The sequence below is a fragment of the Phaseolus vulgaris genome, chromosome 10 (assembly GCF_000499845.2).
Source record: "Phaseolus vulgaris cultivar G19833 chromosome 10, P. vulgaris v2.0, whole genome shotgun sequence".
Lineage (NCBI taxonomy): Eukaryota > Viridiplantae > Streptophyta > Magnoliopsida > Fabales > Fabaceae > Phaseolus > Phaseolus vulgaris.
Genome location: NC_023750.2, coordinates 6,522,630 through 6,533,142, shown reverse-complemented (window position 1 = coordinate 6,533,142; position 10,513 = coordinate 6,522,630).

Sequence of the window (10,513 nt, the reverse complement as noted above, 5' to 3'; positions counted from 1 at the left end):
GAAGTTAGGCTCGTTGCCTTCAATCGCAAGAAGTGCAGCTGCCAAAGGTATTGCTTGGACTGGCGGTGTTGGAGCTGGTGGAGAGGGCGGTGTTGGTGTTGGGAGAGCAGGTGGTGAAGGAGGTGCCACCCTTCTCCTTTTGGTAATGAGGCCGTCCTCAGTCGCCTCATCATCTTCATCTTCGTCTTCTTGAACCACTTGAGGAGTTTTCCTCTTTGGTTTCTTTAGGACGAGCTTCTTTCGTTGAGGGGCGGGCAGTGCCTCTAGGGGAGCTGGGCCTTGAGGGGGCGATCTGCCTTGGACAGCGGCGATCTCCACTACCGAGTTTGGTACGGTTTGGGAGCCAGCCGCCAGTTTGTGAGTTCGGGCGAGCGCCCTCAGTTCAGCTAACTTGCCTTTGCCCAGCATGAGATCTGCACAGTGCAAAAATATACAAGTAAGCGCAAAGGCAAAGGTGAAATGTATGAGTACGTGTGCAAATGAGACAAACAAGTGGTGCAGGAAATAAAAACCAAGTCTAGTGCGCAACAAACAGGACCCCCAATAATAGATAACGGAGATGCGCAATCAATCCCAACACTAGACAAAAACCTAGGTGTCGAGGTAAGTACTAACCTATGTGAGCTTCGAGTTGGCCTTCGAGGAACTCGAAGGATATTATTGCGGAGGTGGGAAAGGTGATGTTAGCAGTCGCTACACTCTTCTAGAAAAGGCATAGGTCCCTGTCCAACTCGCCCATGTTTTCAGGACTTCTTGGCCTTCTGAAGCTCTCTTTGGAGTCCTTATTTCCCTTGTTTACCCAGTACAAGGGAAAACCATCGAGCAGCGAAGGGTCTTGATCATTTTGGCGCACTTGGACGAACTTTCCCTTCCAATCTTTGTAGGATTGCTGGAAGATAGAGAGGATCGATCTCCCAGCAATCCCGTTTAAGCTCACTCAGGGGCGGTCTCCAGGATTCTTGGCCTCGAACAGGAAAAGGAAGACGTCTACCGAGGCCGGTAGTCCCAAATGCGCGCACATAATTTGGAATGCCCGCACGAATGCCCAGCTGTTGGGATGGTGCTGGGCAGCGGCGATGTTGAGCTCGGTTAATAATTCTCGTTCAAAACGAGTGAAGGGAAGCCTGAGTTTCACCTTCTTGAAAAGGGTGGTGTAAACGAAGCAGAACAACTCGTCGTTGTTCCCCTTGTCATCCGCGCAGATTGGCACGTCAGGAGGGCAAGGCAGCACCATCAGTTTGTCGTCGTGCTCCTTGTGGAACGAGAGGTTGGGTTCGTCCCCTTTCTTCCGTCGCAGCACCGCCAACGCAGAGTTTACTGAAGAAGTCTCCTTCAGCAAAGTTGGGGTGGCCCATGGGTAGAGTTTTTTGTAGTCTGGAGTGGGAATGGAGGCTCCTCCGGCGACTGGTGGGGTTGCCTGAGCAGGGTCGGGACGAGAGGTTGCAGGTCTCTCAGCCTGGGAAGAGGGAGCACCAGATGCTCGCGGTAGGTTATGCGCTTGGGATGGAGGGTTTCGTGATGAAGGAGGAGGATTCGCGGTGGTCTTTGTACGAGCCATCGCGGGAACTGCAAAGGAAAAAGAAAAAAGGAAGGTGAACGAAGGTTGTAGAGATCGACTCGATTGCGGACGAAGGATGAAAAACGAACGAACGAGAGTTCGTTGTGATGAAAGTAATGGAAGACGAAGCCCTAAGCTACGAAAAGGGAGAAGAAGAAGAAACAACCCACAGCTTATGCACCAGACAGATAAAGGATGATGCGAATCGATTAAAATGCAGCAAGTATCAACAGAGGAAGTAAAAGAGGTACCTTTCGATGATCAGATGAACGTTGAAGGGAGTTGAAGATCGAGAGAGTTGAAGAGCGTCGTGGGTTTGCAGAGAAAACTTAGAGTGTTTTGAAAATGCAGAGAGATGATGAAACAGTAGAAACGAAGGGGTTTAAGGGTTTTTCAAACGTTTTTAGAAGCGCAAACGGCAGCTGAAGATGACCGTTGATGAAGCTACGTGTTGAGCGATTGGAAAAAGGTGTTTGGTGGAGCGTCAGAAAAGAAGAGGGTACGAGCGTTTGGAATTCCGCGCCAATGCCACGTAGGTCAACAGTGACGTGACACCTTAGTCTTTTCGCTGGACAAGTCTTCGCTTAAGACTGGGGGGCTTGTGTACCGCCCAGGTGGTCGGAAGTGATGACGTGGCAGCAAGCTATTATATAGGCGTGTTGAACGGGGCACCTGGCTGGCAGAAGGGAAGGAAGTCGGGGGGCTCGTGTAGTCGCCAGTTATTAAGTTGGCGTGCTCCGATCTCTACCAAACCTAAACCGGCGGTCACTGGGTTTGAGATGAAGTTGCCGGATGTGAACCCAGGCGACCAAGTGATTAGAGATCGCCGAAAGAAGGACATCGTCGAAGGATCAGGGAAACTTGTTCCAGGCTTTCGAAACAGAGGATGAAGTCGTCAGATGGTCATTCCCTAGCTGGCCAGAGGTTGAGGTCGAAGAACAGCTTACCCGAGCATGCACGATGAGGCAAGTGAAGTAGATCATGAAGGCGGCCGGCGAGACCACATGGAAGGTGTGTATGAAGGCACCCGTACTCGCCACACAGAAGAGATCACGCTCCAAGGTAGTTATGTGCTGAGTTGTTTCCTGCATAAGTAACTTAGCTAAAAGCCTGAAGAGTAAGAAGTGACGCCCAAGTCAAGGATGCTCCAGATGATGACACGTGTACAACTGGATGCGAGCCACGTGTCCAGATGTGTAAGTGTCAGGAGAGAGAAAATGCACAGGTATATAAGAGATTCTAACGAACTTCTGAGGTACACGCGCGTTTTAGAATACTTCTTTTACGCTTGCGAGAACTTGAGTACGCTGAGAGAGAATTTTGCACGGTTCCTGAAAGTTCTTAAGTTTTCTCTTAGTATTTGGTGGTTCAGTCGCTGACTTGGGCGTCGGAGCGTGATCGGCCGCAATGGCGCCGTTCTGTCTTTTTGCAGGTTCTTGAGGTGAATCAAAGCGAAGGACGGAAGCTAACACGACGCAAAGTCGATCCAGATTTGACAAGGCAAGGCTCTTGCGTCTTGGTCAACAGGCAGGATCAAATATAATGAGTGCAATTTTATAAAAACTAAATCTATGTCTTTTTCTTACTTTTGAAAGTAAAAATAAAACATTTCAAAATTTAAAAATTAGTTTCACTCTATTTGAAAAAATTACATTTAAAAATTAACCAAAATAAAAAATTCACCTGATTTCTATATATTTAGGACTTTTTAGATAATTTTTATTAGATTGAGAATCATTCATATTACAACTTCTTTGGAACAAATTTGTCATATCTCTTACTCTCTTTAAAAAAAACTACTTCAAACTCTAAATCACCATTCTTTCTTTCTCTGGTTCTCTCTTTCCACCAAACATATAAAGAAGGAAATTTTGTCAGGTTCATGTAACTATGTATCAGATCAAAGTTGTTTTGGTCATGCATCCATGCCATCATTGTTTTTGTCATAGGATGTTTGCTCTACGTATTCATCTTTCATCAAAACAATGGCAAACACAACAATCTTCACAATTCCATGTTTTTTTGTGAAAAATGCCACTCTTAGTACTTTCACCTACACCAACACCCTTCATTAAACCTCACCCTTCAACTCATTGTATTCCTACCAAATTCACCATCATCGACTATATCAGAGCCACTGCCTCCTACAACAACATCATATTGGCTACCAAGGTTTTAGCTACCAACTTTAAAATCTAAATAATTGGTAGCTAGAACCTTGGTAGTTGATCAAATACCAATTTAGAAACTATTTATCAATAATAGAAACTAATTTAGATACCAATAATTCTTTTAGTTTCTAAAATAATATCTAATTTAGTCAATATAGCAACTAATTATTTTTTGTCTCTAAAATTGGTTTCTATTTAATGATTTTCTAGTAGTGATATATGTGTGTGTGTTCTCTTATTATAATCCAATAGAAAATAAATATCTATTATGAAACATCTAATAAAATGGTTTTTAGATCATGAGATCGTCTACTGAATTGATCATTAAAAACTAATAACTCTTAGAAAGCAAAACACAATATGGTTAGACATTTACTGTAATACATACTGCAGAAGTACATACACCAGACGCTCGTTGCAGAATGTATAACAAATTGACTTATTTCATCTTGTTGCCCTCTTTCAAACTCTTTAAATGAGTGTTTAACATGTTCTTAATTTCTCAATTATTTTCCAAAACTCCATTTTTGGGTAATAGACGTTCAAAAAATTTCACTTAGCTTAAACGTAATTTGAAAACTATGTTTATGAAACTTTCAAAATCCCAAAATCTAGATGTTTTAGATCAACCACAATGGATTAAAGAGAAAAAAAATGATGTTATAGAGGTCACTCGTAGTGGAACTAAGAAATGTGACTATCCTTTTAGATTGCGAGGGAAATCGGTAAAAGCTAGTAAATGATGGATAGTGAAATTAAGTTAGGTCTCATAATCATGACTTGACAAGGACATTGATGGTTCATTTGTATACTAGAAGGTTAATAGTTGATGAGAAGACTATGCTTGTGGATAAGACCACCTAAGCCTGACAACTTTACTGTAACATCTATGTGCTCATGAGGTGCTTCCAGCTTATTCATTTTTCTCTCATGAGAAACCAATTTATAATGAATATCATTTCAGATTTTGCATCTAATAAATAACACACTAAATTCCTCTATCATATAACAACATCATTACTTATCATACCATTCCATAACTATCTTGCCACTTGTCCTTATAATAATCAATAATGACTTATTCTTTGACCCTCCAAGATAACCTTCATCTTTCACATGTGATTCTTCATGTTAAACATTATCTTCACCTTCATCACTTTCCACAATATCAGTAGGACCACCACATTGTCTTCTTCTAACTGATGTAGTTGATCGCACATGGTGAACCTTAGAAGAACCTCCTCCTCTAGTTCTAACCATCTTCATGTACATATACATCAATACAAAACACCATAAACCATCCAAATACAAACACGCACACACACTTCCATAATATGTTTTTCAGAATAGCTTTTTGAAATAGCCTTTCCAGAATATGATTCTAGAACAAAAATCTGGAAACATATTTTGGAAAGGCTATTTCAGAAAGTTGTTCCGGAAAGCATAATTCAGAAGTGTATTCTAGAATACCAAATCTGCAATACATATAACATGCACCCTTCCACTTCTATTCTATAATCAGTTTCCAATTTTATTCTAGAAAGAAAAATCTGAAAGAAAAAAAATAAAACTCACCTCTCTTCTCGAACAAATTGTGCCTAAAAACACTCTAAAGAAGCACCGGAAACCACTAAAAGTTGGGCACAAATTGCTACAAATCACTCACGATTCTTACAAACCACTCAAAACAGGCACAACTTGCACATAATCACCGTCGAAACAATATCCCCACTTGTGTAGAGGAAGAACATCCAAAACCTAGGTTTATTTAAATCATAATAAAGTCATTTTTTTCATTTCACATAAGGCATTGTGTGTATGTTCAAATTCTGCAAATAGAAAAAAAACTAACATGATTCCTTCCAGAATGAAGAAAATAACATTGCAAGCAAGTACAAAAATAATTCAAAAAAATACTAATAAAAATTCTAATAATATTAATCAACAAATAAATTTAATAATGTGAATTGTTTTTTAACCATTCTTACGTTTTTCTATTTTTATCCTTATAAACACAATCACTTTTATTGATTGAATAAATAAATTCTTCACAAGGTGAAAGCATCAACTTCATTTGCAAATATTATATTTGCTTCTTTATCACAATTATTCCAATCTAAGTAAGAAAAAGTATCTTCCACATGAGTTTTAATCTCATCCTAGCTATTGTCTTCTTCAAACACCATATATGCTTGTTATAATCATTTGAGTAACATGATCATCCAATCTCACTACACAAAATCACTAAATTTGAGAGGGCAAAAAACACACAAAAACAGGAAAATACCGACGTAAAATAAAAAATTTTGTGAACTTTGCATCCCATAGCTAATGGAAGCTAAACTCATGGACACAAACACACTAGCGTCACAATTGAAACCCCACGCTATTTTGCGTAGGTTTAGCTAATGCAATTATTGTAGGCTAAGCCTATGCAAAATTGACAATATAATATAAAATATAATATAATAAATCTGATTTTCGTCGGACAAAGTCACGATTGTCAATCCAATTATTGTAGGCTAAGCCTAAGCAAAACCGATCATATATATGAATATTAAGTAATATATATTGTTCATTGCCAAAACTGTAAAATAATACTCCAAACCTAACTAATATGAATATGCATCAGTAAATGGATCTCCATTCCAAACTAAAATTGATTTTTCAATTCTCTAGAAATATAACATTTATATCTCCACATATGAATTTCTCAGCAAATTAAAATTATACTTTAATTTCAATAATAAAGTTTGTAAATTTCTAAAGTAAAATTAAATCTGAACATAAATTAATTTAAATAAAAAATCAAATTTAAAAGACCAATACTATGGAGGATGGATTAGAGGGCCAGTTTAAAAACAAAACAAAAAATGAAATATAGAACCCTAAAAAAAGCCCCAAATTATGAAACCTCAATCACTCAAATTGCGGTGCATCTCAGTCGCTCACACCTCCGCTGCTTGTGTCTCATACACGTCTGTTGTTCTCCTCCTCGTCAGCGGCGTCACTTCTGTTCAAGATTGTGGTGTTGAAGATATCGTCACTGCTTGCAGTAGCAGTTGTCTTTGCGCTTGCCTCCCGCGACCATCGTTTGCGCGTGTCCTCGTTGCACTCCCTGTTGTCGTGCTCGTCGTCATCAAATCTCGCTTTTAATTCTGAATCTCGCGCAACAAAGCTTCAAACGGCCAACGAAGCTCAAATCACCACCATATACCACTACTCACCTTCAATGACACCACTAGTCAACCGCGTGCATCTTCGCGGACCTTCGCCGCAGCAGACAATAATAATTTTTATTTTTGGGCCAACGCAAAATTTTGGAAGCTAATTTGTATTTTTCTTGTAGTGTCTATTTGCCTTTGATTTTATTTTACTTCTATAATGAAGCTTTATTCTTTTACGTTAACAAATATGAATATCATATATACATCCAAATACCTTGAAATAAGCTATTGAATTCATCCCAAGCCTCTTCTTGGGTTTTATTCTTCACTGCAAATGTTTGACACTGATTAATAATGTGAATTATCCCGTTTTCAACTTCAAAATAAAGTATTTTTTGTTGAATCAAGTGTGTTCAAGCTTTGAAGAATCCAAATCCTAAGTGTTTGATGGAAGGCTGGTGATGCTTGATGTTGCTGAGGTGCTTTAAAATAGGATCTGGGGTAGATTACATTTGTAATCCACTCTTTGTTGAATCTAAAGCTTAAGTATTTTCAAATCTTTTAAGTTTAAAGTGTTTTTCAAACTAAGTGAAAAACAACCAGTTGTATTGTCGAAACAACCGATTGTTTATACTTAGGTGTTTTTGAAAAAGTTTGAAAATTGTTTTGGATGGTTGACTTACTGTCAAACCAAAACAACCGATTGATTCGCTATTTCAACCGATTGTTTGTTTGGAATTCTAACAGAAACAATTTTGTTTGTTAAAAGAGCTTTAATTGATTTCATAACTGAATACGCTCCTGCTTTAAATGTTTTGACCAAGATTTGAATACTATAAGTAGTTTGTTAATGTTTTATAACAAACAACAAGAAAGAAAAACAGATTTTGAGTTTTTCAAAGAGTTTTCAAGCATTTGAGTTCTTACCTTGAGCTTTGGTTATTCAAGAGAGAAATAGAATATGATTACTCTGTATTGATTTTAGTGATTTTGTAACAGTGTAATTCGTTCTGTGATTTGTGTATATTCTGGTGTTGTAAAGCCAAGAAGGGTTGTGTGCTCTTGAGGTTGTCAAGATCAACATTCTTAGTGGTGTATGTGCTGAGCCAAAGGAAGTGTGTGTCTTGAGGGGATCAAGGTCACTTCTTTGGTGGTGTGTGTATGTAATCTGGATTTGATTACCTAGTGGATTCCCCAGTGGTTTCTGGGAAACTGGATGTAGCTCTTGGGTTAAGAGTGAACCAGTATAAACTGTTTGTGCAATTCTCTCTTCCTTAAACTCTTTAATTTCAGTTGCTGTTAGTTAGAATATATGGCCTTAAACGAGAGGGGGGGTGAATTGTTTAAGAAAGATTTTAGAAAACTTTTAAGCTTAGAATGAAAAATACTTCAAGAAAACCTTGATTAAGAATTCAGTTTTTCAAAGCATAAAGCAAAAGCACAATACTGAAAAAAACAATCGGTTGTTTTACTGAAACAATCGGTTGTTTATACCAGTTATTAATTGACAAAACTGAATTTAAAGAGATAGGGATAGAGAAATTGTACACAGTTGTTTATACTGGTTCACTCCAAATCCAGAGCTACATCCAGTCTTCTCGGAAACCCTGAGGATATCCACTAAGCAATCACCACTTGATCACTTACAGAACAACCAAGAGAATGACCTTGAACACCTCAAGAAACACACTCTCCTTGGCCAACACTAAGATTGCTGATCTTGAACACCTCAAGAACACACAACCAATCTCAGCAAACACATAAACGAAATTGTTCAACATAGTACAAGGATTACACTTGTTACAGAAGATAATCTGAAATCAATACAAGCATAATCCTATTCCAGCACTTTGATCAATCACAAACACTTAGCAATCTCAGCACTTTGAAAAACTCTCTTAGAAAAACTTTGTCAAAGATTCTTAATTCTTAAATCTGTTTTTCTGAATATATTCAAAGATGTAGTTTGTTATCAAATCTTAACAAACTCTTAAATAGCATTAAAAGATTGGTCAAAGCATTTAATGACTGGAGCGTAAGCAGTTAAATCATTTAAAGCTCAGTCAAAGAAAACAGTTTTTCTGTTATGGTCCCAAAACAAACAATCGGTTGTTTCCTCGAATCAATCGGTTGTTTTGGTACTTAACAGTTCAACCATTCAAAACAGTTTTCAATCTTTTTCTCAAAACACCTAAGTATAAACAATCGGTTGTTTCGACAAAACAATCGGTTGTTTTAACTTAGTTTGAAAACATTTTACTTTCACAAAGCTTGAGAATGCTAATGCTTTAGATTTAATCATAGGGTGGATTACAACATATAAACTATCCCAGAACAAAGCTTAAACCAGCACAGCAACATCAAGCATAACAGAGGCTTCAACATCCTTCAAAGGATTTGGATTCTTCAAAACATTGAACACCACTTGGTTCAACAATTTTTACTGGTATAACCGACTATTTCTGCGAAACAACCAATTATTTTTCTGTTGCTTTTCTGTTTTGAGCTCTGTTCTTGGTAAACTGAATTTCTAAATCTGGTTTCTTGCAAAGAATTTCATTCTATCTTAAAAAGTTTGTGAAAACTCCTTTTAAACCATTCACCCCCTTCTAGTTTAAAGCCATACATTCTAACATTTTTGACATCTTTTTGTTGAGAAAGCATGTTCTGAACAATACTTATGATTGTTCGATTCTTTCGCTCCACTATAACATTAGGTATAAGGGGTTGTCAGGTGCCTTCGAATATCATTCTCAGTGCAAAAATTTGCCAATTCAAGTTATATGAATTCACCCCCATAAGTTGAACAAAGTTCCTTTCCACTATTGGATGTTGACTAAACGGTCCATAAATATCAGCACTAATTCAAGAATTTGGGATGCTCTCCACCTATAGCACATGGAAATGAATTCCTTTGTTGCTTTCTCGTGAGACAATTTTTTCATACCTTTGATAAGGTGTCAAGATAAGGAAAACCTCACATCATTCTATTTTGTTGAAGTATATTCATACATGTGAAGCTTAAATGACCATATCTACAATGCTAAAGTATGATTGAATCTTTTGTCAAAGTGTTAAAACAAGCTTCCTTCTTTAGTTGGTTTTCTTAGACAAATTGAACAAAACATTGTTGTTTTGAAAATCAACCCCTTTTTCATGGTGATGCATTCTGCATAGTCTTCCCTTTACCAAAATTTCAAGACCCTTCTCTGTCAACGTTTCAATACTTAATAAGTTGTTTCTTAATCTAAGAATATAAAATACACTAGTAAGGATATGTCCAATACCATTTATCAATATCTAAATAATACCTTTCACCATCATAATCATGCTTAACATCATAATCATGCTTAAGTTGTCTCCATATGTCATTATTGTTCCAAAGCTTTCATCTAGACTACATTACATATATGAATTAAATGATTAAACTTCATGGTTCATGAATTAAAATAATTATTTGAACCATCTGTTTTGATGATTCATATAAGTGATATTACATTTTCTTGTAAAATTTTGACCACATATATTTTTGTTAAATATTAAATTTCTACTATTGTCATATTATAATTAATTTAACAATATATTTATATGATAATCATATTAAAATAATGACATGA